Consider the following 23,054-nt stretch of genomic DNA (forward strand, 5'->3'; position numbering starts at 1 on the left):
ATTTCGCGCTGCAAATACATAAACTCATTCTCCTTTCTTACCCCTCCCGCCATTTGTTTCCTTGTGCGTGCGCACTGCACCTCCTGTGCTCGTTCTAATATCAAGTAAAATGCTACGGTGCCGTGACTCACATTTACGAATAACCCTGAGGACCATAATTCAAGTCGCGCGTATCGTCGAAAGAATCATCTGCAAAAAAATGGGTGCAACACGAGGACTTCCTAAGAAAATGGGTGAAATATAAGGACTTCGCAGGAGGTCACCCATCCTAGTGCTACTCTCGCCCAAGTACCCCTAACTTGCGGAGTTCTGATAGAATCCGTTGCATTGGTGCTGGTATGATTGCTCATGTTTAATTCTGCGCTGCAAATACATACACTTTTTCTCCCTCCATCACCGCTCTCGTCATTTGTTTCCTTGTGCGTGCACTCTGCATCTCTCCTTCTCGTTCTAATATCGATTAAAATGCCCCTCCTTCTTGACTCACATTTGCGTATAAACCAGTGGACCCTAGTTCCAGTCGCGCGTAACGTCGAACGACCCGTCTGAAAAAAAAAATTAGTGCGACACGAGGACTTCCCAGGAGGTCACCCATCCGAGTACTACTCTCGCCCAAGCACACTTATCTGCGGAGTTCTGATGGGATCCGGTGCATTAGTGCTGGTATGATCGCACCAGTTTAATTTCGCACTGCAAATACATAAACTCCTTCTCCTTTCTTCCCCCTCCCGTTATTTGTTTCCTTGTTCGTGCGCACTGCACCTCTTGTTCTCGTTCAAATATCAAGTAAAATGCCACGGTGCCATGACTCACATTTGCGAATAAATCTACGGACCATAATTAAAGTCGCGCGTAACGTCGAACGGCACATCTGAAAAAGAGAAAATGGGTGCAACACGGGAACTTCCCAGGAGGTAACCCATCATTGTACTACTTTCACCAAAGCACACTTAACTTCGGAGTTCTGATGGGATCCGGTGCATTTGTGCTGGTGTGACCGCACCTGTTTAATTTCGTGCTGAAAATACATACACTCTTTCTTCCCTCCCCCCCTCCCATCATTTGTTTTCTTGTGCGTTCACACTGCACCTCTCCTTCTCGTTCTAATATCGATTAAAATGCCCCTGATTTTTGACTCACATTTGCGTATAAACTAGTGGACTATAGTTCCAGTCGCGCGTAACGTCGAACGACCCATCTGAAAAAAAATTGTTGCGATACGAGGACTTCCCAAGAGGTCACCCATCCGAGTACTACTCTCGCCCAAGCACAGTTAACTGCAGAGTTCTGATGGGATCCAGTGCATTAGTGCTGGTATGATGCCACTTGTTTAATTTTGCGCTTTAAATATATACACTCCTTCTCTTTTCCTTCTCCTCCCGTCATTTGTTTCCTTGTGCGTGCGCACTGCACCTCCCCTACTCGTTATAATATCAAGTAAAATGCCACGGTGCCGTGACTCAAATTTGCAAATAAACCTGCGGACCATAAATCAAGTCGCGCGTAACGTCGAAAGAATCATCTGCAAAAAGATGGGTGCAACACGAGGACCTCCCAAGAAAATGGGTGAAATATAAGGACTTCGCAGGAGGTCACCGATCCGAGTACTTTTCTCGCCCAAGCACCCTTAACTGCGGAGTTCTGATAGAATCCGTTGCATTAGTGCTGGTATGATCCCTCATGTTTCATTCTGCACTGCAAATACATACACTCTTTCTCCTTCCATCCCCCCTCCCGTCATTTGTTTCCTTGTGCGTGCACTCTGCATCTTTCTTTCTCGTTCTAATTTCAAGTAATATGCCCCGGCACCGTGACTCACCTTTGCAAATGAACCAGCGGATTATAATTCCATTCTCGTGTAACGTCGAACAACCCATCTGAAAAAAAATAGGTGCAACACGAGGGCTTCCCAGGTGGTCACCCATTCGAGTACTACCCTCGCCCAAGCACACTTAACTGCGGAGTTCTGATGGGATCCGGAGCTTTAGTGCTGGTATGATCGCACCTGTTTAAGTTCGCGCTGGAAATACATACACTCCTTATCCTTTCTTCCACCTCCCGTCATTTGTTTCCTTGTGCGTTCACACTTCACCTCTCATTCTCGTTCTAATATCGATTAAAATGACCCTGCTTCTTGACTCACATTTGCGTATAAACCAGCGGACCCTAGTTCCAAATGTGCGTAACGTCGAACGACCCGTCAGAAAAAAAATTGGTGCGACACGAGGACTTCCTAGGAGGTCACCCATCCGAGTACTAATCTCGCCCAAGCACAGTTAACTGCGGAGTTCTGATGGGATCCGGTGCATTAGTGCTGTTATGATCGCACCTGTTTAATTTCGCGCTGCAAATACATAAACTCATTCTCCTTTCTTCCCCCTCCCGCCATTTGTTTCCTTGTGCGTGCGCACTGCACCTCCCGTGCTCGTTCTAATATCAAGTAAAATGCTACGTTGCCGTGACTCACATTTGCGAATAAACCTGAGGACCATAATTCAAGTCGCGCGTAACGTCGAAAGAATCATCTGCAAAAAAATGCTTACAACACGCGGACTTCCTAAGAAAATGGGTGAAATATAAGGACTTCGCAGGAGGTCACCCATCCTAGTGCTACTCTCGCCCAAGCACCCCTAACTTGCGGAGTTCTGATAGAATCCGTTGCATTGGTGCTGGTATGATTGCTCATGTTTCATTCTGCGCTGCAAATACATACACTTTTTCTCCCTCCATCCCCCCTCCCATCATTTGTTTCCTTGTGCGTGCACTCTGCATCTCTCCTTCTCGTTCTAATATCCATTAAAATGCCCCTACTTCTTGACTCACATTTGCGTATAAAACAGTGGACCCGAGTTCCAGTCGTGCGTAACGTCGAACGACTCGTCTGAAAAAAAAAATTAGTGCGACACGAGGACTTCCCATGAGGTCACCCATCCGAGTACTACTCTCGCCCAAGCACACTTATCTGCGGAGTTCTGATGGGATCTGTTGCATTAGTGCTGGTATGATCGCACCAGTTTAATTTCGTACTGCAAATACATAAACTCCTTCTCCTTTCTTCCCCCTCCCGTCATTTGTTTCCTTGTGCGTGCGCACTGCACCTCTCGTTCTCGTTCAAATATCAAGTAAAATGCCACGGCGCCGTGACTCACATTTGCGAATAAATATGCAGACCATAATTAAAGTCGCGCGTAACGTCGAACGGCACATCTGAAAAAAAGAAAATGGGTGCAATACGAGAACTTCCTAGGAGGTAACCCATCATTGTACTACTTTCGCCAAAGCACACTTAACTTCGGAGTTCTGATGGGATCCGGTGCATTTGTGCTGGTGTGACCGCACCTGTTTAATTTCGTGCTGAAAATACATACACTCCTTCTTCCCTCCCCCCCTCCCATCATTTATTTCCTTGTGCGTTCACACTGCACCTCTCCTTCTCGTTCTAATATCGATAAAAATGCCCCTGATTTTTTACTCACATTTGCGTATAAACCAGCGGACCATAGTTCCAGTCGCGCGTAACGTCGAACGACCCATCTGAAAAAAAATTGTTGCAATACGAGGACTTCCCAAGAGGTCACCCATCCGAGTACTACTCTCGCCCAAGCACACTTAACTGCAGAGTTCTGATGGGATCCAGTGCATTAGTGCTGATATGATGCCACTTGTTTAATTTTGCGCTTCAAATACATACACTCCTGTTTTCTTCATCCTCCCGTCATTTGTTTCCTTGTGCGTGCGCACTGCACCTCCCGTACTCGTTCTAATATCAAGTAAAATGCCACGGCGCCGTGACTCAAATTTGTGAATAGACCTGCGGACCATAAATCAAGTCGCGCGTAACGTCGAAAGAATCATCTGCAAAAAGATGGGTGCAACACGAGGACCTCCCAAGAAAATGGGTGAAATATAAGGACTTCGCAGGAGGTCACCCATCCGAGTACTTTTCTCGCCCAAGCACCCTTAACTGCGGAGTTCTGATAGAATCCGTTGCATTAGTGCTGGTATGATCCCTCATGTTTCATTCCGCACTGCAAATACATACATTCTTTCTCATTCTATCCCCCCTCCCGTCATTTGTTTTCTTGTGCGTGCACTCTGCATCTCTCTTTCTCCTTCTAATATCAAGTAATATGCCCCGGCACCGTGACTCACCTTTGCAAATGAACCAGCGGTTTATAATTTCATTCGTGCGTAACGTCGAACAACCCATCTGAAAAAAAATAGGTGCAACACGAGGGCTTCCCAAGTGGTCACCCATCCGAGTACTACTCTCGCCCAAGCACACTTAACTACGGAGCTCTGATGGGATCCGGAGCTTTAGTGCTGGTTTGATCGCACCTATTTAATTTCGCGCTGCAAATACATACACTCCTTCTCCTTTCTTCCCCCTCCCGTCATTTGTTTCCTTGTGCGTTCACACTTCACCTCTCATTCTCGTTCTAATATCGATTAAAATGCCCATGCTTCTTGACTAACATTTGCGTATAAACCAGCGGACCCTACTTCCAGACGCGCGTAACGTCGAACGACCCGTCTGAAAAAAAATTGGTGCGACACGAGGACTTCCCAGGAGGTCACCCATCCGAGAACTAATCTCGCCTAAGCACACTTCCCTGCGGAGTCCTGATGGGATCCGGTGCATTAGTGCTGGTATGATCGCACCTGTTTAATTTTGTGCTGCAAATACATAAACTCATTCTCCCTTCTTCCCACTCCCGTCATTTTTTTCCTTGTGCGTGCGCACTGCACCTCCTGTTCTCGTTCTAATATCAAGTAAAATGCTACAGCGCCGTGACTCACATTTGCGAATAAACCTGAGGACCATAATTCAAGTCGCGCGTAACGTCGAAGGAATTATCTGCAAAACAATGGGTGCAATACGAGGACTTCACAAGAAAATGGGTGAAATATAAGGACTTCGCAGGAGGAAACCCATGCTAGTACTACTCTCGCCCAAGCACCCTTACCTACGGAGTTCTGATAGAATCCGTTGTATTATTGCTGGTATGATCGCACCTGTTTCATTCCTTGCTGAAAATACATACACTCCTTCTCCTTCCCTCCCCCTCCCATCAATTGTTTCCTTGTGCGTTCACACTGCACTTATCATTCTCGTTCTAATATCGATTAAAATGCCCCTGCTTCCTGACTCACATTTGCGTATAAACCAGCGGACCCTAGTTCCAGTCGCGCGTAGCGTCTAAAGACCTGTCTGAAAAAAATTAGTGCGATACGAGGACTTCCCAAGAGGTCACCCATCCGAGTACTACTCTTGCACAAGTACACATAACTGCGGAGTTCTGATGGGATCCGGTGCATTAGTGCTGGTATGATTGCACCTGTTTAATTTCGCGCTGCAAATACATACACTCCTTCTCCTTTCTTCCCCCTCCCGTCATTTGTTTCCTTGTGCGTTCACACTTCACCTCTCATTCTCGTTCTAATATCGATTAAAATACCCCTGCTTCTAGACTCACATTTGCGTATAAACCAGCGGACCCTAGTTCCAGACGCGCGTAACGTCGAACGACCCGTCTGAAAAAAAATTGGTGCGACACGAGGACTTCCCAGGAAGTCACCCATCCGAGTACTAATCTCGCCCAAACACACTTCACTGCGGAGTCCTGATGGGATCCGGTGCATTAGTGCTGGTATGATCGCACCTGTTTAATTTTGCGCTGCAAATACATTAACTCATTCTCCTTTCTTCCCACTCCCGTCATTTTTTTCCTTGTGCGTGCGCACTGCACCTCCTGTTCTCGTTCTAATATCAAGTAAAATGCTACAGCGCCGTGACTCACATTTGCGAATAAACCTGAGGACCATAATTAGAGTCGCCCGTATCGTCGAAAGAATCATCTGCAAAAAAATGGGTGCAACACGAGGACTTCACAAGAAAATGGGTGAAATATAAGGACTTCGCAGGAGGTAACCCATGCTAGTACTACTCTCGCCCAAGCACCCTTACCTACGGAGTTCTAATAGAATCCGTTGCATTAGTGCTGGTATGATCGCACCTGTTTCATTTTGTGCTGAAAATACATACACTCCTTCTCCTTCCCTCCCCCTCCCATCAATTATTTCCTTGTGCGTTCACACTGCACCTCTCCTTCTCGTTCTAATATCGATTAAAATGCCCCTGCTTCTTGACTCACATTTTCGTATAAACCAGCGGACCCTAGTTCCAGTCGCGCGTAGCGTCGAACGACCCGTCTTAAAAAAATTGGTGCGATACGAGGACTTGCTAGGAGGTCACCCATCCGAGTACTACTCTCGCACAAGCACACTTAACTGCGGAGTTCTGATGGGATCCGGTGCATTAGTGCTGGTATGATCGCACTTGTTTAATTGCGCGCTGCAAATACATAAACTCCTTCTCCTTTCTTCCCCCTGTCGTCATTTGTTTCCTTGTGCGTGCGCACTGCACCTACCGTGCTCGTTCTAATATCAAGTAAAATGCTACGGTGCCGTGACTCACATTTGCGAATAAACCTGAGGACCATAATTCAAGTCACCCGTATCGTCGAAAGAATCATTTGCAAAAAAATGGGTGCAACACGAGGACTTCCTAAGAAAATGGGTGAAATATAAGGACTTCGCAGAAGGTCACCCATCCTAGTGCTACTCTCGCCCAAGCACCCTTAACTTGCGGAGTTCTGATTGAATCCGTTGCGTTGGTGCTGGTATGATTGCTCATGTTTCATTCTGCGCTGCAAATACATACACTTTTTCTCCCTCCATCCCCCCTCCATCATTTGTTTCCTTGTGCGTGCACTCTACATCTCTCCTTCTCGTTCTAATATCGATTAAAATGCTCCTGCTTCTTAACTCACATTTGCGTATAAACCAGTGGACCCTAGTTCCAGTCGCGCGTAACGTCGAACGACCCATCTGAAAAAAAAATTAGTGCGACACGAGAAATTCCCAGGAGGTCACCCATCCGAGTACAACTCTCGCTCAAGCATACTTAACTGCGGAGTTCTAATGGGATCCGGTGCATTAGTGCTGGTATGATCACACCTATTTAATTTTGCGCTGCAAATACATAAACTCGTTCTCCTTTTTTCCCCCTCCCGTCATTTGTTTCCTTGTGCGTGCGCACTGCAGCTCTCGTTCTCGTTCAAATATCAAGTAAAATGCCACGGCGTCGTGACTCACATTTGCGAATAAATCTGCAAACCATAATTAAAGTCGCGCGTAACGTCAAACGGCACATCTGAAAAAAAGAAAATGGGTGCATTACGTGAACTTCCCAGGAGGTAACCCATCATTGTACTATTTTCGCCAAACCACACTTAACTACGGAGTTCTGATGGGATCCGGTGCATTTGTGCTGGTGTGACCGCACCTGTTTAATTTTGTGCTGAAAATACATACACTCCTTCTTCCCTCCCCCCTCCCATCATTTGTTTCCTTGTCCGTTCACACTGCACCTCTCATTCTCGTTCTTATATCGATTAAAATGCCCCTGATTCTTGACTCACATTTGCGTATAAACCAGCAAACCAAAGTTCCAGTCGCGCGTAACGTCGAACGACCCATCTGAAAAAAAATTGTTGCGATACGAGAACTTCCCAAGAGGTCACCCATCAGAGTACTATTCTCGCCCAAGCACACTTAACTGCAGAGTTCTAATGGGATTCAGTGTAGTAGTGTTAGTATGATGCCACTTGTTTAATTTTGCGCTACAAATATATACACTCATTCTCTTTTCTTCCTCCTCCCGTCATTTGTTTCTTTGTGCGTGCGCACTGCACCTCCCGTACTCGTTCTAATATCAAGTAAAATGCCACGGCGCCGTGACTCAAATTTGCGAATAAACCTGCGGACCATAAATCAAGTCGCGCGTAACGTCGAAAGAATTATCCGCAAAAAGATGGGTGCAACACGAGGACCTCCCAAGAAAATGGGTGAAATATAAGGACTTCGCAGGAGGTCACCCATCCGAGTACTTTTCTCGCCCAAGCACCCTTAACTGCGGAGTTCTGATAGAATCCGTTGCATTAGTGCTGGTATGATCTCTCATGTTTCATTCTGCACTGCAAATACATACACTCTTTCTCCTTTCATCCCCCCTCCCATCATTTGTTTCCTTGTGCGTGCACTCTGCATCTCTCTTTCTCGTTCTAATATCAAGTAATATGCTCCGGCACCGTGACTCACCTTTACAAATGAACCAGCAGTTTATAATTCCATTCGCGCGTAACGTCGAACAACCCATCCGAAAAAAAATAGGTGCAACACGAGGGCTTCCCAAGTCGTCACCCATCCGAGTACTACCCTCGCCCAAGCACACTTAACTGCGGAGTTCTGATGGGATCCGGAGCTTTAGTGCTGGTATGATCGCACCTGTTTAAGTTCGCGCTGCAAATACATACACTCCTTATCCTTTCTTCCACCTCCCGTCATTTGTTTCCTTGTGCGTTCACACTTCACCTCTCATTCTCGTTCTAATATCGATTAAAATGCCCCTGCTTCTTGACTCACATTTGCGTATAAACCAGCGGACCCTAGTTCCAGACGATCGTAACGTCGAACGACCCGTCTGAAAAAAAATTGGTGCGACACGAGGACTTCCCCGGAGGTCACCCATCCGAGTACTAACCTCGCCCAAGCACACTTCACTGTGGAGTTCTGATGGGATCCGGTGCATTAGTGCTGGTATGATCGCACATTTTTAATTTTGCGCTGTAAATACATAAACTCATTCCCCTTTCTTCCCCCTCCCGTCATTTGTTTCCTTGTGCGTGCGCACTGCACCTCCCGTTCTCGTTCTAATATCTAGTAAAATTCTACAGCGCCGTGACTCACATTTGCGAATAAACCTGAGGACCATAATACAAGTCGCGCGCAACGTCGAAAGAATCATCTGCAAAAAAATGGGTGAAACACGAGGAGTTCACAAGAAAATTGGTGAAATATAAGGACTTCGCAGGAGGTACCCCATTCTAGTATTACTCTCGCCCAAGCACTTTTACCCACGGAGTTCTGATAGAATCCGTTGCATTAGTGCTGGTATGATCGCACTTGTTTCATTTTCGGCTGTAAATACATACACTCCTTCTCCTTTCTTCCCCCTCCCGTCATTTGTTTCCTTGTGCGTGCGCACTGCACCTCTCGTTCTCGTTCAAATATCAAGTAAAATGCCACGGCGCCGTGACTCACATTTGCGAATAAATATGCAGACCATAATTAAAGTCGCGCGTAACGTCGAACGGCACATCTGAAAAAAAAAATGGGTGCAACACGAGAACTTCCCAGGAGGTAACCCATCATTGTACTACTTTCGCCAAAGCACACTTAACTGCGGAGTTCTGATGGGATCCGGTGCATTTGTGCTGGTGTGACCGCACCTGTTTAATTTCGTGCTGAAAATACATACACTCCTTCTTCCCTCCCTCCCTCCCATCATTTGTTTCCTTTTGCGTTCACATTGTACCTCTCATTCTCGTTCTAATATCGATTAAAATACCCATGATTCTTGACTCACATTTGCGTATAAACCAGCGGACCATAGTTCCAGTCGCACGTAATGTCGAACGACCTATCTGAAAAAATATTGTTGCGATACGAGGACTTCTCAAGAGGTCACCCATCCGAGTACTACTCTCGCCCAAACACACTTAACTGCAGAGTTCTGATGGGATCCAGTGCATTAGTGCTGGTATGATGCCACTTGTTTAATTTTGCGCTTCAAATACATACACTCCTAATTTTTTCTACCTCCTCCCGTCATTTGTTTCCTTGTGCGTGCGCACTGCACCTCCCGTACTCGTTCTAATATCAAGTAAAATGCCACGGCGCCGTGACTCACATTTGCGAATAAACCTGCGGACCATAAATCAAGTCGCGCGTAACGTCGAAAGAATCATCTGCAAAAAGATGGGTGCAACACGAGGACCTCCCAAGAAAATGGGTGAAATATAAGGACTTCACAGGAGGTCACCCATCCGAGTACTTTTCTCGCCCAAGCACCCTTAACTGCGGAGTTCTGATAGAATCCGTTGCATTAGTGCTGGTATGATCCCTCATGTTTCATTCTGCACTGCAAATACATACACTCTTTCTCCTTCCATCCCCCCTCCCGTCATTTGTTTCCTTGCGCGTGCACTCTGCATCTCTCTTTCTCGTTCCAATATCAAGTAATATGACCCGGCACCGTGACTCACCTTTGCAAATGAACCAGCGGTTTATAATTCCATTCGCGCGTAACGTCGAACAACCCATCCCAAAAAAAATAGGTGCAACACGAGGGCTTCCCAAGTCGTCACCCATCCGAGTACTACTCTCGCCCAAGCACACTTAACTACGGAGCTCTGATGGGATCCGGATCTTTAGTGCTGGTATGATCGCACCTATTTAATTTCGCGCTGCAAATACATACACTCCTTCTCCTTTCTTCCCCCTCCCGTCATTTGTTTTTTTGTGCATTCAAACTTCACCTCTCATTCTCGTTCTAATATCGATTAAAATGCCCCTGCTTCTTGACTCACATTTGCGTATAAACCAGCGGACCATAGTTCCAGTCGCGCGTAACGTCGAACGACCCATTTAAAAAAAAATTGTTGCGATACGAGGACTTCCCAAGAGGTCACCCATCCGAGTACTACACTCGCCCAAGCACACTTAACTGCAGAGTTCTGATGGGATCAAGTGCATTAGTGCTGGTATGATGCCACTTGTTTAATTTTGCACTTCAAATACATACACTCCTTCTCTTTTCTTCCTCCTCCCGTCATTTGTTTCCATGTGCGTGCGCACTGCACCTCCCGTACTCGTTTTAATATCAAGTAAAATGCCACGGCGCCGTGACTCACATTTGCGAATAAACCTGCGGACCATAAATCAAGTCGCGCGTAACGTCGAAAGAATCATCTATAAAAAGATGGGTTCAACACGAGGACCTACCAAGAAAATGGGTGAAATATAAGGACTTCGCAGGATGTCACCCATCCGAGTACTTTTCTCGCCCAAGTACCCTTAACTGCGGAGTTCTGATAGAATCCGTTGCATTAGTGCTGGTATGATCCATCATGTTTCATTCTGCACTGCAAATACATACACTCTTTCTCCTCCCATCCCCCCTCCCGTCATTTGTTTCCTTGTGCGTTCACGCTGCACCTCTCATTCTCGTTCTAATATCGATTAAAATGCCCATGCTTATTGACTCACATTTGCGTATAAACCAGCGGACCCTAGTTCCAGACGTGCCTAACGTCGAACGACCCGTCTGAAAAAAAATTGGTGCGACACGAGGACTTCCCAGGAGGTCACCCATTCGAGTACTAATCTCGCCCAAGCACACTTAACTACAGAGTTCTAATGAGATCCAGTGCATTAGCGCTGGTATGATGCCACTTGTTTAATTTTGCGCTTCAAATACATACACTCCTTCTCTTTTCTTCCTCCTCCCGTCATTTGTTTCCTTGTGCGTGCGCAATGCACCTCCCGTACTCGTTTTCTAATATCAAGTAAAATGCCACGGCGCCGTGACTCACATTTGCGAATAAACCTGAGGACAATAATTCAAGTCGCGCGTAACGTCGAAAGAATCATCTGCAAAAAAATGGGTGCAACACGAGGACTTCACAAGAAAATGGGTGAAATATAAGAACTTCGCAGGAGGTAACCCATGCTAGTACTACTCTCGCCCAAACACCCTTACCTACGGAGTTCTGAAAGAATCCGTTGCATTAGTGCTGGTATGATCGCACCTGTTTCATTTCTTGCTGAAAATACATACACTCCTTCTCCTTCCTTCCCCCTCCCATCAATTGTTTCCTTGTGTGTTCACACTGCACCTCTCCTTCTCGTTCTAATATCGATTAAAATGCCCCTGCTTCTTGACTCACATTTGCGTATAAACCAGCGGACCCTAGTTCCAGTCACGCGTAACGTCGAACGACCCGTCTGAAAAAAAATATTTGCGACACGAGGACTTCCTAGGAGATCACCAATCCGAGTACTACTCTCGCCAAAGCACACTTAACTGCGGAGTTCTGATGGGATCCGGTGCATTAGTGCTGGTATGATCGCACCCGTTTAATTCCGCACTGCAAATACATAAACTCCTTCTCCTTTCTTCCCCCTCCCGTCATTTGTTTCCTTGTGCGTGCGCACTGCACCTCCCGTGCTCCTTCTAATATAAAGTAAAATGCTAGGGTGCCGTGACTCACATTTGCGAATAAACCTGAGGACCATAATTCAAGTCGCGCGTATCGTCGAAAGAATCATCTGCAAAAAAATGGGTGGAACACGAGGACTTCCAAAGAAAATGGGTGAAATATAAAGACTTCGCATGAGGTCACCCATCCTAGTGCTACTCTCGCCCAAGCACCCTTAACTTGCGGAGTTCTGATAGAATCCGTTGCATTGGTGCTGGTATGATTGCTCATGTTTCATTCTGCGCAGCAAATACATACACGTTTTCTCCCTCCATCCCCCCTCCCGTCATTTGTTTCCTTGTGCGTGCACTCTGCATCTCTCCTTCTCGTTCTAATATCGATTAAAATGCCCCTGCTTCTTGACTCACATTTGCGTATAAACCAGTGGACCCTAGTTCCAGTCGCGCGTAACGTCGAACAACCCGTCTGAAAAAAAAATTAGTGCGACACGAGGACTTCCCAAGAGGTCACCCATCCGAGTACTACTCTCGCCCATGAACACTTAACTGCGGAGTTCTGATGGGATCCGGTGCATTAGTGCTGGTATGATCGCACCTGTTTAATTTTGCGCTGCAAATACATAAACTCCTTCTCCTTTCTTCCCCCTCCCGTCATTTGTTTCCTTGTGCGTGCACACTGCACCTCTCGTTCTCGTTCAAATATCAAGTAAAATGCCACGACACTGTGACTCACATTTGCGAATAAATCTGCGGACCATAATAAAAGTAGCGCGTAACGTCGTACGGCACATCTGAAAAAAAGAAAACGGGTGCAACACGAGAACTTCCCACGAGGTAACCCATCATTGTACTACTCTCGCCTAAGCACACTTAACTGCGGAGTTCTGATGGGATCCGGGGCTTTAGTGCTGGTAAGATCGCACCTCTTTAATTTCGCGCCGAAAATACAAACACTCCTCCTTTCTTCCCCCTCCCGTCATTTGTTTCCTTGTGCGTTCAAACTTCACCTCTCATTCTCGACCCGTCTGAAAAAAAATTGGTGCGACACAAGAACTTCCCAAGTGGTCATCCATCCGAGTACTACTCTCGCCCAAGCACACTTAACTGCGGAGTTCTGATGGGATCTGGTGCATTAGTGCTGGTATGATGCCACTTGTTTAATTTTGCGCTTCAAATACATACACTCCTTCTCTTTTCTTCCTCTTCCCGTCATTTGTTTCCTTGTTCGTGCGCACTGCACCTCTCGTACTCGTTCTAATATCGATTAAAATGCCCCTAATTCTTGACTCACATTTGCGTATAAACCAGTGGACCCTCGATCCAGTCGCGCGTAACATCGAATGACCCATCTGAAAAAAAATTGTTGCGATACGAGGACTTCCCAAGAGGTCACCCATCCGAGTACTACTCTCGCCCAAGCACACTTAACTGCAGAGTTCTGATGGGATCCAGTGCATTAGTGCTGGTATGATGCCACTTGTTTAATTTTGCGCTTCAAATACATACACTCCTTCTCTTTTCTTCCTCTTCCCGTCATTTGTTTCCTTGTTCGTGCGCACTGCACCTCCCGTACTCGTTCTAATATCAAGTAATATGCCCCGGCACCGTGACTCACCTTTGCAAATGAACCAGCGGTTTATAATTCCATTCGCGCGTAACGTTGAACAACCCATCCGAAAAAAAATAGGTGCAACACGAGGGCTTCCCAAGTGGTCACCCATCTGAGTACGACTCTCGCCCAAGCACACTTAACTGCGGAGTTATGATGGGATCCGGGGCTTTAATGCTGGTATGATCGCACCTGTTTAATTTTGCGCTGCAAATAAATACACTCCTTCTCTTTTCTTCCCCCTCCCGTCAATTGTTTCCTTGTGCATTCACACTGCACCTCTCATTCTCGTTTTAATATCGATTACAATGCCCCTGCTTCTTGACTCACATTTGCGTATAAACCAACGGACCCTAGTTCCAGTCGCGTGTAATGTCGAACGACCCGTCTGAAAAAAAAATTGTTGCGACACGAGGACTTCCCAGGAGGTCACCTATCCGAGTACTACTCTCGCCCAAGCACACATAACTCTGGAGTTCTGATGGGATCCGGTGCATTAGTGGTGGTATGATCGCACCCGTTCAACTTCGCACTGCAAATACATAAACTCCTTCCCCTCTCTTCCCCCTCCCGCCATTTGTTACCTTGTGCGTGCGCACTGCACCTTCCGTGCTCGTTCTAATATCAAGTAAATTGCTATGGTGCCGTGACTCACATTTGCGAATAAACCTGAGGACCATAATTCAAGTCGTGCGTATCGTCGAAAGAATCATCTGCAAAAAAATGGGTGCAACACGAGGACTTCCTAAGAAAATGGGTGAAATATAAGGACTTCTTAGGAGGTCACCCATCCTAGTGCTACTCTCGCCCAAGCACCCTTAACTTGCGGAGTTCTGATAGAATCCGTTGCATTGGTGCTGGTATGATTGCTCATGTTTCATTCTGCGCTGCAAATACATACACTTTTTCTCCCTCCATCCCCCCTCCCGTCATTTGTTTCCTTGCGCGTGCACTCTGCATCTCTCATTCTCGTTCTAATATTGATTAAAATGCCCCTGCTTCTTGACTCACATTTGCGTATAAACCAGTGGACCTTAGTTCCAGTCGCGCGTAACGTCGAACGACCCGTCTGAAAAAAAAAATTAGTGCAACAAGAGGACTTCCCCGGAGGTCACCTATCCGAGTACTACTCTCGCCTAAGCACACTTAACTGCGGAGTTCTGATGGGATCCGGTGCATTAGTGCTGGTATGATCGCAACTGTTTAATTTCGCGCTGCAAATACATAAACTCCTTCTCATTTCTTCCCCCTCCCGTCATTTGTTTCCTTGTGCGTGCGCACTGCACCTCTCGTTCTTGTTCAAATATCAAGTAAAATGCCACGGCGCCGTGACTCACATTTGCGAATAAAGCTGCGGACCATAATTAAAGTCCCGCGTAACGTCAAACGGCACATCTGAAAAAAAAAAATGGGTGTAACACGAGAACTTCCCAGGAGGTAACCCATCATTGTACTACTTTCGCCAAAGCACACTTAACTGCGGAGTTCTGATGGGATCTGGTGCATTTGTGCTGGTATGATCGCACCCGTTTAATTCCGCGCTGCAAATACATAAACTCCTTCTCCTTTCTTCCCCCTCCCGTCATTTGTTTCCTTGTGCGTGCGCACTGCACTTTCCGTGCTCGTTCTAATATCAAGTAAAATGCTACGGTGCCGTGACTAACATTTGCGAATAAACCTGCGGACCATAAATCAAGTCGCGCGTAACGTCGAAAGAATCATCTGCAAAAAGATTGGTGCAACACGAGGACCTCCCAAGAAAATGGGTGAAATATAAGGACTTCGCAGGAGGTCACCCAACCGAGTACTTTTCTCGCCCAAGCACCCTTAACTACGAAGTTCTGATAGAATCCGTTGCATTAGTGCTGGTATGATCCCTCATGTTTCATTCTGCATTGCAAATACATACACTCTTTCTCCTCCCATCCCCCCTCCCGTCATTTATTTCCTTGTGCGTGCACTCTGCATCTCTTTTTCTCGTTCTAATATCAATTAAAATGCCCCTGATTCTTGACTCACATTTGCGTATAAACCAGTGGACCCTCGTTCCAGTCGCGCGTAACGTCGAAGGACCCGTTTAAAAAAAAAATTAGTGCGACATGAGGACTTCCCAGGAGGTCACCCATCCGAGTACTACTCTCGCCCAAGCACACTAAACTGCAGAGTTCTGATGGGATCCGATGCATTAGTGCTGGTATGATCGCACCTGTTTCATTTCGTGCTGAAAATACATACACTCCTTCTCCTTCCCTCCCCCTCCCCTCAATTGTTTCCTTGTGCGTTCACACTGCACCTCTCCTTCTCGTTCTAATATCGATTAAAATGCCCCTGCTTCTTGACTCACAATTGCGTATAAACCAGCGGACCCCAGTTCCAGTCGCGCGTAACGTCGAACGACCCTTCTGAAAAAAAATTGGTGCGACACAAGGACTTCCCAGGAAGTCACCCATCCGAGTACTACTCTCGTCCAAGCACACTTAATTGCGGAGTTCTGATGGGATCCGGTGCATTAGTGCTGGTATGATCGCACCCCTTTAATTCCACACTGCAAATACATAAACTCCTTCTCCTCTCTTCCCCCTCCCGTCATTTGTTTCCTTGTGCGTGCGCACTGCACCTCCCGTGCTCGTTCTAATATCAAGTAAAATGCTACGGTGCCGTGACTCACATTTGCAAATAAACTTGAGGACCATAATTCAAGTCGCGCGTATCGTCGAAAGAATTATCTGCAAAAAAATGGGTGCAACACGACGACTTCCTGAGAAAATGGGTGAAATATAAGGACTTCGCATGAGGTCACCCATCCTAGTGCTACTCTTGCCCAAGCACCCTTAACTTGTGGAGTTCTGATAGAATCCGTTGCATTGGTGCTGGTATGATTGCTCATGTTTCATTCTGCGCTGCAAATACATACACATTTTCTCCCTCCATCCCCCCTCCCGTCATTTGTTTCCTTGTGCGTGCACTCTGCATCTCTCCTTCTCGTTCTAATAACGATTAAAATGCCCCTGCTTCTTGACTCACATTTGCGTATAAACCAGTGGACCCTAGTTCCAGTCGCGCGCAACGTCGAACGACCCGTCTAAAAAAAAAATTAGTGCGACACAACGACTTCCCAGGAGGTCACCCATCCGAGTACTACTCTCGCCCAAGCACACTTAACTGCGGAGTTCTGATGTGATCCGATGCATTAGTGCTGGTATGATCGCACCTATTTAATTTTGCGCTGCAAATACATAAATTCCATCCCCTTTCTTCCCCCACCCGTCATTTGTTTCCTTGTGCGTGCGCACTGTACCTCTCTTTCTCGTTCAAATATCAAGTAAAATGCCACGGTGCCGTGACTCACATTTGCGAATAAATCTGCGGACCATAATTAAAGTCGCGCGTAACGTCGAACGACACATCTGAAAAAAAGAAAATGGGAGCAACACGAGAACTTCCCAGGAGGTAACCCATCATTGTACTACTTTCCCCAAAGCACACATAACTGCGGAGTTCTGATGGGATCCGGTGCATTTGTGCTGGTGTGACCGCACATGTGTAATTTCGTGCTGAAAATACATACACTCCTTCTTCCCTCCCCCCCTCCCATCATTTGTTTCCTTGTGGGTTCACATTGCACCTCTCCTTCTCGTTCTAATATCGATTAAAATGCCCCTGATTCTTGACTCACATTTGCGTATAAACCAGCGGACCATAGTTCCAGTCGCGCGTAACGTCGAACGACCCATCTGAAAAAAAATTGTTGTGATACAAGGACTTCCCAAGAGATCACCCATCCGAGTACTACTCTCGCCCAAGCACACTTAACTGCAGAGTTATGATGGGATCCAGTGCATTAGTGCTGGTATGATGCCACTTGTTTAATTTTTTGCTTCAAATACATACACTCTTTCTCTTTTCGTCCTCATCCCGTCATTTGTTTCCTTGTGCGTGCGCACTGCACCTCCTGTACTCATTCTAATATCAAGTAAAATGCCACGGCGCCGTGACTCACATTTGCGAATAAACCTGCGGACCATAAATCAAGTCGCGCGTAACGTCGAAAGAATCATATGAAAAAAAAAATGGCTGCAACACGAGAACTTCCCATGAGGTAACCCATCATTGTACTACTTTCGCCACAGCACACTTAACTGCGGAGTTCTGATGGGATCCGGTGCATTTGTGCTGGTGTGACCGCACCTGTTTAATTTCGTGCTGAAAATACATACACTCCTTCTTCCCTCCCTCCCACCCATCATTTGTTTCCTTGTGCGTTCACACTGCAACTCTCCTTCTCGTTCTAATATCGATTAAAATGCCCCTGATTCTTTACTCACATTTGCGTATAAACCAGCGGACCATAGTTCCAGTCGCGCGTAACGTTGAACGACCCATCTGAACAAAAATTGTTGCGATACGAGGACTTCCAAAGAGGTCACCCATCCGAGTACTACTCTCGACCAAGCACAGTTAACTGCAGATTTCTGATGGGATCCAGTGCATTAGTGCTGGTATGATGCCACTTGTTTAATTTTGTGCTTCAAATACATACACTCCTTCTCTTTTCTTCCTCATCCCGTCATTTGTTTCCTTGTGCGTGCGCACTGCACCTCCTGTACTCGTTCTAATATCAAGTAAAATGCCACGGCGCCGTGACTCACATTTGCGAATAAACCTGCGGACCATAAATCAGCACGAAATGAAACAGGTGCAATCATACCAGCACTAATGCAACGGATTCTATCAGAACTCCGTAGGTAAGGGTGCTTGGGCGAGAGTAGTACTAGCATGGGTTACCTCCTGCGAAGTCCTTATATTTCACCCATTTTCTTGTGAAATCCTCGTGTCGCACCAATTTTTTTTCAGACAGGTCGTTCGACGTTACGCGCGTCTGGAACTAGGGTCCCCTAGTTTATACGCAAATGTGAGTCAAGAAGCAGGGGCATTTTAATCGATATTAGAACGAGAATGAGAGGTGAAGTGTGAACGCACAAGGAAACAAATTACGGGAGGGGGAAGAAAGGAGAAGGAGTGTATGTATTTGCAGCGCGGAATTAAAAGGGTGCGATCATACCAGCACTAATGCACCGGATCCCATCAGAACTCCGCAGTTAAGTGTGCTTGGGCGAGAGTAGTACTCGGGTGGGTGACCTCCTGGGAAGTCTTTGTGTCGCACAAATTTATTTTCAGACGGGTCGTTCGACGTTACGCGCGACTTGAACTAGGGTCCGCTGGTTTATACGCAAATGTGAATCAAGAAGCATAGGCATTTTAATCGATATTAGAACGAGAAGGAGAGGTGCAGTGTGAACGCACAAGGAAACAATTGATGGGAGGGGGAGGGAAGGAGAAGGAGTATATGTATTTTCAGCACGAAATGAAACAGGTGCGATCATACCAGCACTAATGCAACGGATTCTATCAGAACTCCGTAGGTAAGGGTGCTTGGACGAGAGTAGTACTAGCATGGGTTACCTCCTGCGAAGTCCTTATATTTCACCAATTTTCTTGTGAAGTCCTCGTGTTGCACCCATTTTTTTTTTTTCAGATGTGCCGTTCGACGTTATGCGCGACTTTAATTATGGTCCGCAGATTTATTCGCAAATGGGAGTCACGGCGCCGTGGCATTTTACTTGATATTTGAACGAGAACGAGAGGTGCAGTGCGCACGCACAAAAAAACAAATGACGGGAGGGGGAAGAAAGGGGAATGAGTTTATGTATTTGTAGCGCAAAATTAAACAGTTGCGATCATACCAGCACTAATGCACCGGATCCCATCAGAACTCCGCAGTGAAGTGTGCTTGGGCGAGATTAGTACTCGGATGGGTGACCTCCTGGGAAGTCCTCGTGTCGCACCAATTTTTTTTCAGACGGGTCGTTCGACGTTACGCGCGTCTGGAACTAGGGTCCGCTGGTTTATACGCAAATGTGAGTCAAGAAGCAGGGGCATTTTAATCGATATTAGAACGAGAATGAGAGGTGAAGTGTGAACGCACAAAGAAACAAATGACGGGAGGGGGAAGAAAGGAGAAGGAGTGTATGTATTTGCAGCGCGAAATTAAACAGGTGCGATCATACTAGCACTAAAGCTCCGTATCCCATCAGAACTCCGCAGTTAAGTGTGCTTGGGCGAGAGTAGTACTCGGATGGGTGACCACTTGGGAAGCCCTCGTGTTGCACCTATTTTTTTTCGGATGGGTTGTTCGACGTTACGCGCGAATGGAATTATAAACCGCAGGTTCATTTGCAAAGGTGAGTCACGGTGCCGAGACATATTACTTGATATTAGAACGAGAAATAGAGATGCAGAGTGCACGCACAAGGAAACAAATGATGGGAGGGGGGATGGAAGGAGAAAGAGTGTATGTATCTGTAGTGCAGAATGAAACATGAGGGATCATACCAGCACTAATGCAACGGATTCTATCAGAACTCCGCAGTTAAGGGTGTTTGGGCGAGAAAAGTACTCGGATGCGTGACCTCCTGCGAAGTCCTTATATTTCACCCATCTTCTTGGGAGGTCCTCGTGTTGCACCCATCTTTCTGCAGATGATTCTTTCGACGTTACGCGCGACTTGATTTATGGTCCGTAGGTTTATTCGCAAATGTGAGTCACGGCGCCGTGACATTTTACTTGATATTAGAACGAGTACGGGAGGTGCAGTGCGCACGCACAAGGAAACAAATGACGGGAGGAGGAAGAAAAGATTAGGAGTGTATGTATTTAAAGCGCAAAATTAAACAAGTGGCATCATACCAGCACTAATGCACTGGATCCCATCAGAACTCTGCAGTTAAGCGTGCTTGGGCGAGAGTAGTACTCGGATGGGTGACCTGTTGAGAAGTCCTCGTATCGCAACAATTTTTTTTCATATAGGTCGTTCGACATTACGCGCGTTCGGAACTATGGTCCGTTGGTTTATACGCAAATGTGAATCAAGAATCAGGGGCATTTTAATCGATATTAGAACGAGAATGAGAGGTGCAATGTGAACGCAAAAGGAAACAAATGATGGGAGGGCGGGAGGGAAGAAGGAGTGTATGTATTTTCAGCACGAAATTAAACAGGTGCGGTCACACCAGCACAAATGCACCGGATCCCATCAGAACTCCGCAGTTAATTGTGCTTTGGCGAAAGTAGTACAATGATGGGTTACCTCCTGGGAAGTTCTCGTGTTGCACCCATTTTTTTTTTCAGTTGTGCCGTTCGACGTTACGCGCGACTCTAATTATGGTCCGCAGATTTATTCGCAAATGTGAGTCACGGCGCCGTGGCTTTTTTCTTGATATTTGAACGAGAATGAGAGGTTCAGTGCGCATGCACAAGGAAACAAATAACGGGAGGGGGAAGAAAGGAGAAGGAGTTTATGTATTTGCAGCGCGAAATTAAACAGGTGCGATCATACCAGCACTAATGCACCGAATCCCGTCAGAACTCCGCAGTTAAGTGTGCTTGGGCGAGAGTAGTACTCGGATGGGTGACCTCCTAGGAAGTCCTCGTGTCGCACTAATTTTTTTTTAGACGGGTCGTTCGACGTTACGCGCGACTGGAACCTGGGTCCACTGGTTTATACGCAAATGTGAATCAAGAAGCAAGGGCATTTTAATCGATATTAGAACGAGAATGAGAGATGCAGAGTGCACGCACAAGGAAACAAATGACGGGAGGGGGGATGGAGGGAGAAAAAGTGTATGTATTTGCAGCGCAGAATGAAACATGAGCAATCATACCAGCACCAATGCAAGGGATTCTATCAGAACTCCGCAAGTTAAGGGTGCTTGGGCGAGAGTAGCACTAGGATGGGTGACCTCCTGCGAAGTCCTTATATTTCACCCATTTTCTTAGGAAGTCCTCGGGTTGCACCCATTTTTTTGCAGATGATTCTTTCGACGATACGCGCGACTGGAACTATGGTCCTCAGGTTTATTCGCAAATGTGAGTCACGGCACCGTAGGATTTTACTTGATATTAGAACGAGCACGGTAGGTGCAGTGCGCACGCACAAGGAAACAAATGACGGCAGGGGGAAAAAAGGAGAAGGAGTATATGTATTTGCAGCGCGAAATTAAACAGGTGCGATCATACCAGCACTAATACACCGGATCCCATCAGAACTCCGCAGTGAAGTGTGCTTGGGCGAGATTAGTACTCGGATGGGTGACCTCCTGGGAAGTCCTCGTGTCGCACCAATTTTTTTTCAGACAGGTCGTTCGACGTTGCGCGCGTCTGGAACTAGGGTCCGCTGGTTTATACGCAAATGTGAGTCAAGAAGCAGGGGCATTTTAATCGATATTAGAACGAGAATGAGAGGTGAAGTGTGAACGCACAAGGAAACAAATGACGGGAGGGGGAAGAAAGGAGAAGGAGTGTATGTATTTGCAGCGCAAAATTAAACATGTGCGATCATACCAGCACTAAAGCCCCGGATCCCATCAAAACTCCGCAGTTAAGTCTGCTTGGGCGAGAGTAGTACTCGGATGGTTGACCACTTGGGAAGCCCTCGTGTTGTACCTATTTTTTTTCGGATGGGTTGTTCGACGTTACGCGCGAATGGTATAAACCGCTGGTTCATTTGCAGAGGTGAGTCACGGTGCCGGGGCATATTACTTGATATTAGAACGAGAAATAGAGATGCAGAGTGCACGCACAAGGAAACAAATGATGGGAGGGGGGATGGAATGAGAAAGAGTGTATGTATTTGCAGTGCAGAATGAAACATGAGGGATCATACCAGCACTAATGCAACGGATTCTATCAGAACTCCGCAGTTAAGGGTTCTTGGGCGAGAAAAGTACTTGGATGGGTGACCTCCTGCGAAGTCCTTATATTTCACCCATTTTCTTGGGAGGTCCTCGTGTTGCACCGATCTTTTTGCAGATGATTCTTTCGACGTTACCGCGACTTGATTTATGGTATGCAGGTTTATTCGCAAATGTGAGTCACGGCGCCGTGGCATTTTACTTGATATTAGAACGAGTACGGGAGGTGCAGTGCGCATGCACAAGGAAACAAATGACGGGAGGAGGATGAAAAGAGAATGAGTGTATGTATTTGAAGCGCAAAATTAAACAAGTGGCATCATACCAGCACTAATGCACTGGATCCCATCAGAACTCTGCAGTTAAGGGTGTTTGGGCGAGAGTAGTACTCGGATGGGTGACCTCTTGGGAAGTCCTCGTATAGCAATAATTTTTTTTCAGATGGGTCGTTCGACGTTACGCGTGACTGGAACTATGGTCCGCTGGTTTATACGCAAATTTGAGTCAAGAATCTGGGGCATTTTAATCGATATTCGAACGAGAATGAGAGGTGCAGTGTGAACGCACAAGG

At 46.5% G+C, this 23,054-nt stretch overlaps 8 non-coding genes and 38 pseudogenes across 8 annotated transcripts; 9 read left to right on the forward strand and 37 right to left on the reverse strand.

The window, feature by feature from the left end:
• Positions 1-558: 558 nt before the first annotated feature.
• Positions 559-677, reverse strand: LOC148245196 (5S ribosomal RNA). Its single transcript, XR_015815673.1, has one exon. It is a non-coding gene; the product is annotated as a 5S ribosomal RNA (ribosomal RNA).
• Positions 678-886: 209 nt separating this feature from the next.
• LOC148245197 (5S ribosomal RNA) lies at positions 887-1,005 on the reverse strand (annotated as a pseudogene).
• Positions 1,006-1,209: 204 nt separating this feature from the next.
• On the reverse strand, positions 1,210-1,327 carry LOC148245198 (5S ribosomal RNA; annotated as a pseudogene).
• Positions 1,328-1,888: 561 nt separating this feature from the next.
• LOC148245199 (5S ribosomal RNA) lies at positions 1,889-2,007 on the reverse strand. The gene has a single exon (XR_015815975.1). It is a non-coding gene; the product is annotated as a 5S ribosomal RNA (ribosomal RNA).
• Positions 2,008-2,212: 205 nt separating this feature from the next.
• LOC148245200 (5S ribosomal RNA) lies at positions 2,213-2,331 on the reverse strand (annotated as a pseudogene).
• Positions 2,332-2,894: 563 nt separating this feature from the next.
• On the reverse strand, positions 2,895-3,013 carry LOC148245201 (5S ribosomal RNA; annotated as a pseudogene).
• A 209-nt stretch (positions 3,014-3,222) lies between these two features.
• On the reverse strand, positions 3,223-3,341 carry LOC148245202 (5S ribosomal RNA; annotated as a pseudogene).
• A 204-nt stretch (positions 3,342-3,545) lies between these two features.
• Positions 3,546-3,663, reverse strand: LOC148245203 (5S ribosomal RNA; annotated as a pseudogene).
• A 558-nt stretch (positions 3,664-4,221) lies between these two features.
• On the reverse strand, positions 4,222-4,340 carry LOC148245204 (5S ribosomal RNA). Its single transcript, XR_015815001.1, has one exon. It is a non-coding gene; the product is annotated as a 5S ribosomal RNA (ribosomal RNA).
• A 205-nt stretch (positions 4,341-4,545) lies between these two features.
• Positions 4,546-4,664, reverse strand: LOC148245205 (5S ribosomal RNA; annotated as a pseudogene).
• Positions 4,665-5,222: 558 nt separating this feature from the next.
• On the reverse strand, positions 5,223-5,341 carry LOC148245206 (5S ribosomal RNA; annotated as a pseudogene).
• Positions 5,342-5,546: 205 nt separating this feature from the next.
• Positions 5,547-5,665, reverse strand: LOC148245207 (5S ribosomal RNA; annotated as a pseudogene).
• Positions 5,666-6,223: 558 nt separating this feature from the next.
• Positions 6,224-6,342, reverse strand: LOC148245208 (5S ribosomal RNA; annotated as a pseudogene).
• Positions 6,343-6,903: 561 nt separating this feature from the next.
• On the reverse strand, positions 6,904-7,022 carry LOC148245209 (5S ribosomal RNA; annotated as a pseudogene).
• A 209-nt stretch (positions 7,023-7,231) lies between these two features.
• LOC148245210 (5S ribosomal RNA) lies at positions 7,232-7,350 on the reverse strand (annotated as a pseudogene).
• A 557-nt stretch (positions 7,351-7,907) lies between these two features.
• LOC148245211 (5S ribosomal RNA) lies at positions 7,908-8,026 on the reverse strand (annotated as a pseudogene).
• Positions 8,027-8,232: 206 nt separating this feature from the next.
• Positions 8,233-8,351, reverse strand: LOC148245212 (5S ribosomal RNA). The gene has a single exon (XR_015814531.1). It is a non-coding gene; the product is annotated as a 5S ribosomal RNA (ribosomal RNA).
• A 205-nt stretch (positions 8,352-8,556) lies between these two features.
• Positions 8,557-8,675, reverse strand: LOC148245213 (5S ribosomal RNA; annotated as a pseudogene).
• Positions 8,676-9,236: 561 nt separating this feature from the next.
• On the reverse strand, positions 9,237-9,355 carry LOC148245214 (5S ribosomal RNA; annotated as a pseudogene).
• A 204-nt stretch (positions 9,356-9,559) lies between these two features.
• Positions 9,560-9,677, reverse strand: LOC148245215 (5S ribosomal RNA; annotated as a pseudogene).
• A 561-nt stretch (positions 9,678-10,238) lies between these two features.
• LOC148245216 (5S ribosomal RNA) lies at positions 10,239-10,357 on the reverse strand (annotated as a pseudogene).
• Positions 10,358-10,562: 205 nt separating this feature from the next.
• Positions 10,563-10,680, reverse strand: LOC148245217 (5S ribosomal RNA; annotated as a pseudogene).
• A 561-nt stretch (positions 10,681-11,241) lies between these two features.
• Positions 11,242-11,360, reverse strand: LOC148245218 (5S ribosomal RNA; annotated as a pseudogene).
• Positions 11,361-11,921: 561 nt separating this feature from the next.
• LOC148245219 (5S ribosomal RNA) lies at positions 11,922-12,040 on the reverse strand (annotated as a pseudogene).
• Positions 12,041-12,602: 562 nt separating this feature from the next.
• Positions 12,603-12,721, reverse strand: LOC148245220 (5S ribosomal RNA). Its single transcript, XR_015815336.1, has one exon. It is a non-coding gene; the product is annotated as a 5S ribosomal RNA (ribosomal RNA).
• A 209-nt stretch (positions 12,722-12,930) lies between these two features.
• Positions 12,931-13,049, reverse strand: LOC148245221 (5S ribosomal RNA; annotated as a pseudogene).
• A 111-nt stretch (positions 13,050-13,160) lies between these two features.
• Positions 13,161-13,279, reverse strand: LOC148245222 (5S ribosomal RNA; annotated as a pseudogene).
• A 205-nt stretch (positions 13,280-13,484) lies between these two features.
• LOC148245223 (5S ribosomal RNA) lies at positions 13,485-13,602 on the reverse strand (annotated as a pseudogene).
• A 206-nt stretch (positions 13,603-13,808) lies between these two features.
• LOC148245224 (5S ribosomal RNA) lies at positions 13,809-13,927 on the reverse strand (annotated as a pseudogene).
• A 206-nt stretch (positions 13,928-14,133) lies between these two features.
• Positions 14,134-14,252, reverse strand: LOC148245225 (5S ribosomal RNA; annotated as a pseudogene).
• A 563-nt stretch (positions 14,253-14,815) lies between these two features.
• On the reverse strand, positions 14,816-14,934 carry LOC148245226 (5S ribosomal RNA; annotated as a pseudogene).
• Positions 14,935-15,142: 208 nt separating this feature from the next.
• Positions 15,143-15,261, reverse strand: LOC148245227 (5S ribosomal RNA; annotated as a pseudogene).
• A 561-nt stretch (positions 15,262-15,822) lies between these two features.
• On the reverse strand, positions 15,823-15,941 carry LOC148245228 (5S ribosomal RNA; annotated as a pseudogene).
• A 205-nt stretch (positions 15,942-16,146) lies between these two features.
• LOC148245229 (5S ribosomal RNA) lies at positions 16,147-16,265 on the reverse strand (annotated as a pseudogene).
• Positions 16,266-16,827: 562 nt separating this feature from the next.
• Positions 16,828-16,946, reverse strand: LOC148245230 (5S ribosomal RNA; annotated as a pseudogene).
• Positions 16,947-17,155: 209 nt separating this feature from the next.
• Positions 17,156-17,274, reverse strand: LOC148245231 (5S ribosomal RNA; annotated as a pseudogene).
• Positions 17,275-17,804: 530 nt separating this feature from the next.
• Positions 17,805-17,923, reverse strand: LOC148245232 (5S ribosomal RNA; annotated as a pseudogene).
• Positions 17,924-18,781: 858 nt separating this feature from the next.
• On the forward strand, positions 18,782-18,900 carry LOC148245233 (5S ribosomal RNA). The gene has a single exon (XR_015815482.1). It is a non-coding gene; the product is annotated as a 5S ribosomal RNA (ribosomal RNA).
• A 563-nt stretch (positions 18,901-19,463) lies between these two features.
• On the forward strand, positions 19,464-19,582 carry LOC148245234 (5S ribosomal RNA). The gene has a single exon (XR_015814900.1). It is a non-coding gene; the product is annotated as a 5S ribosomal RNA (ribosomal RNA).
• Positions 19,583-19,787: 205 nt separating this feature from the next.
• LOC148245235 (5S ribosomal RNA) lies at positions 19,788-19,906 on the forward strand (annotated as a pseudogene).
• Positions 19,907-20,467: 561 nt separating this feature from the next.
• LOC148245236 (5S ribosomal RNA) lies at positions 20,468-20,585 on the forward strand (annotated as a pseudogene).
• Positions 20,586-20,789: 204 nt separating this feature from the next.
• On the forward strand, positions 20,790-20,908 carry LOC148245237 (5S ribosomal RNA; annotated as a pseudogene).
• Positions 20,909-21,115: 207 nt separating this feature from the next.
• Positions 21,116-21,234, forward strand: LOC148245238 (5S ribosomal RNA; annotated as a pseudogene).
• A 561-nt stretch (positions 21,235-21,795) lies between these two features.
• On the forward strand, positions 21,796-21,914 carry LOC148245239 (5S ribosomal RNA). Its single transcript, XR_015815828.1, has one exon. It is a non-coding gene; the product is annotated as a 5S ribosomal RNA (ribosomal RNA).
• A 205-nt stretch (positions 21,915-22,119) lies between these two features.
• On the forward strand, positions 22,120-22,238 carry LOC148245240 (5S ribosomal RNA; annotated as a pseudogene).
• A 557-nt stretch (positions 22,239-22,795) lies between these two features.
• LOC148245241 (5S ribosomal RNA) lies at positions 22,796-22,913 on the forward strand (annotated as a pseudogene).
• Positions 22,914-23,054: the final 141 nt, after the last annotated feature.

This window comes from Carica papaya, chromosome 8, assembly GCF_054855325.1.
Source record: "Carica papaya isolate Zhongbai chromosome 8, ASM5485532v1, whole genome shotgun sequence".
NCBI classification, from domain to species: Eukaryota; Viridiplantae; Streptophyta; class Magnoliopsida; order Brassicales; family Caricaceae; genus Carica; species Carica papaya.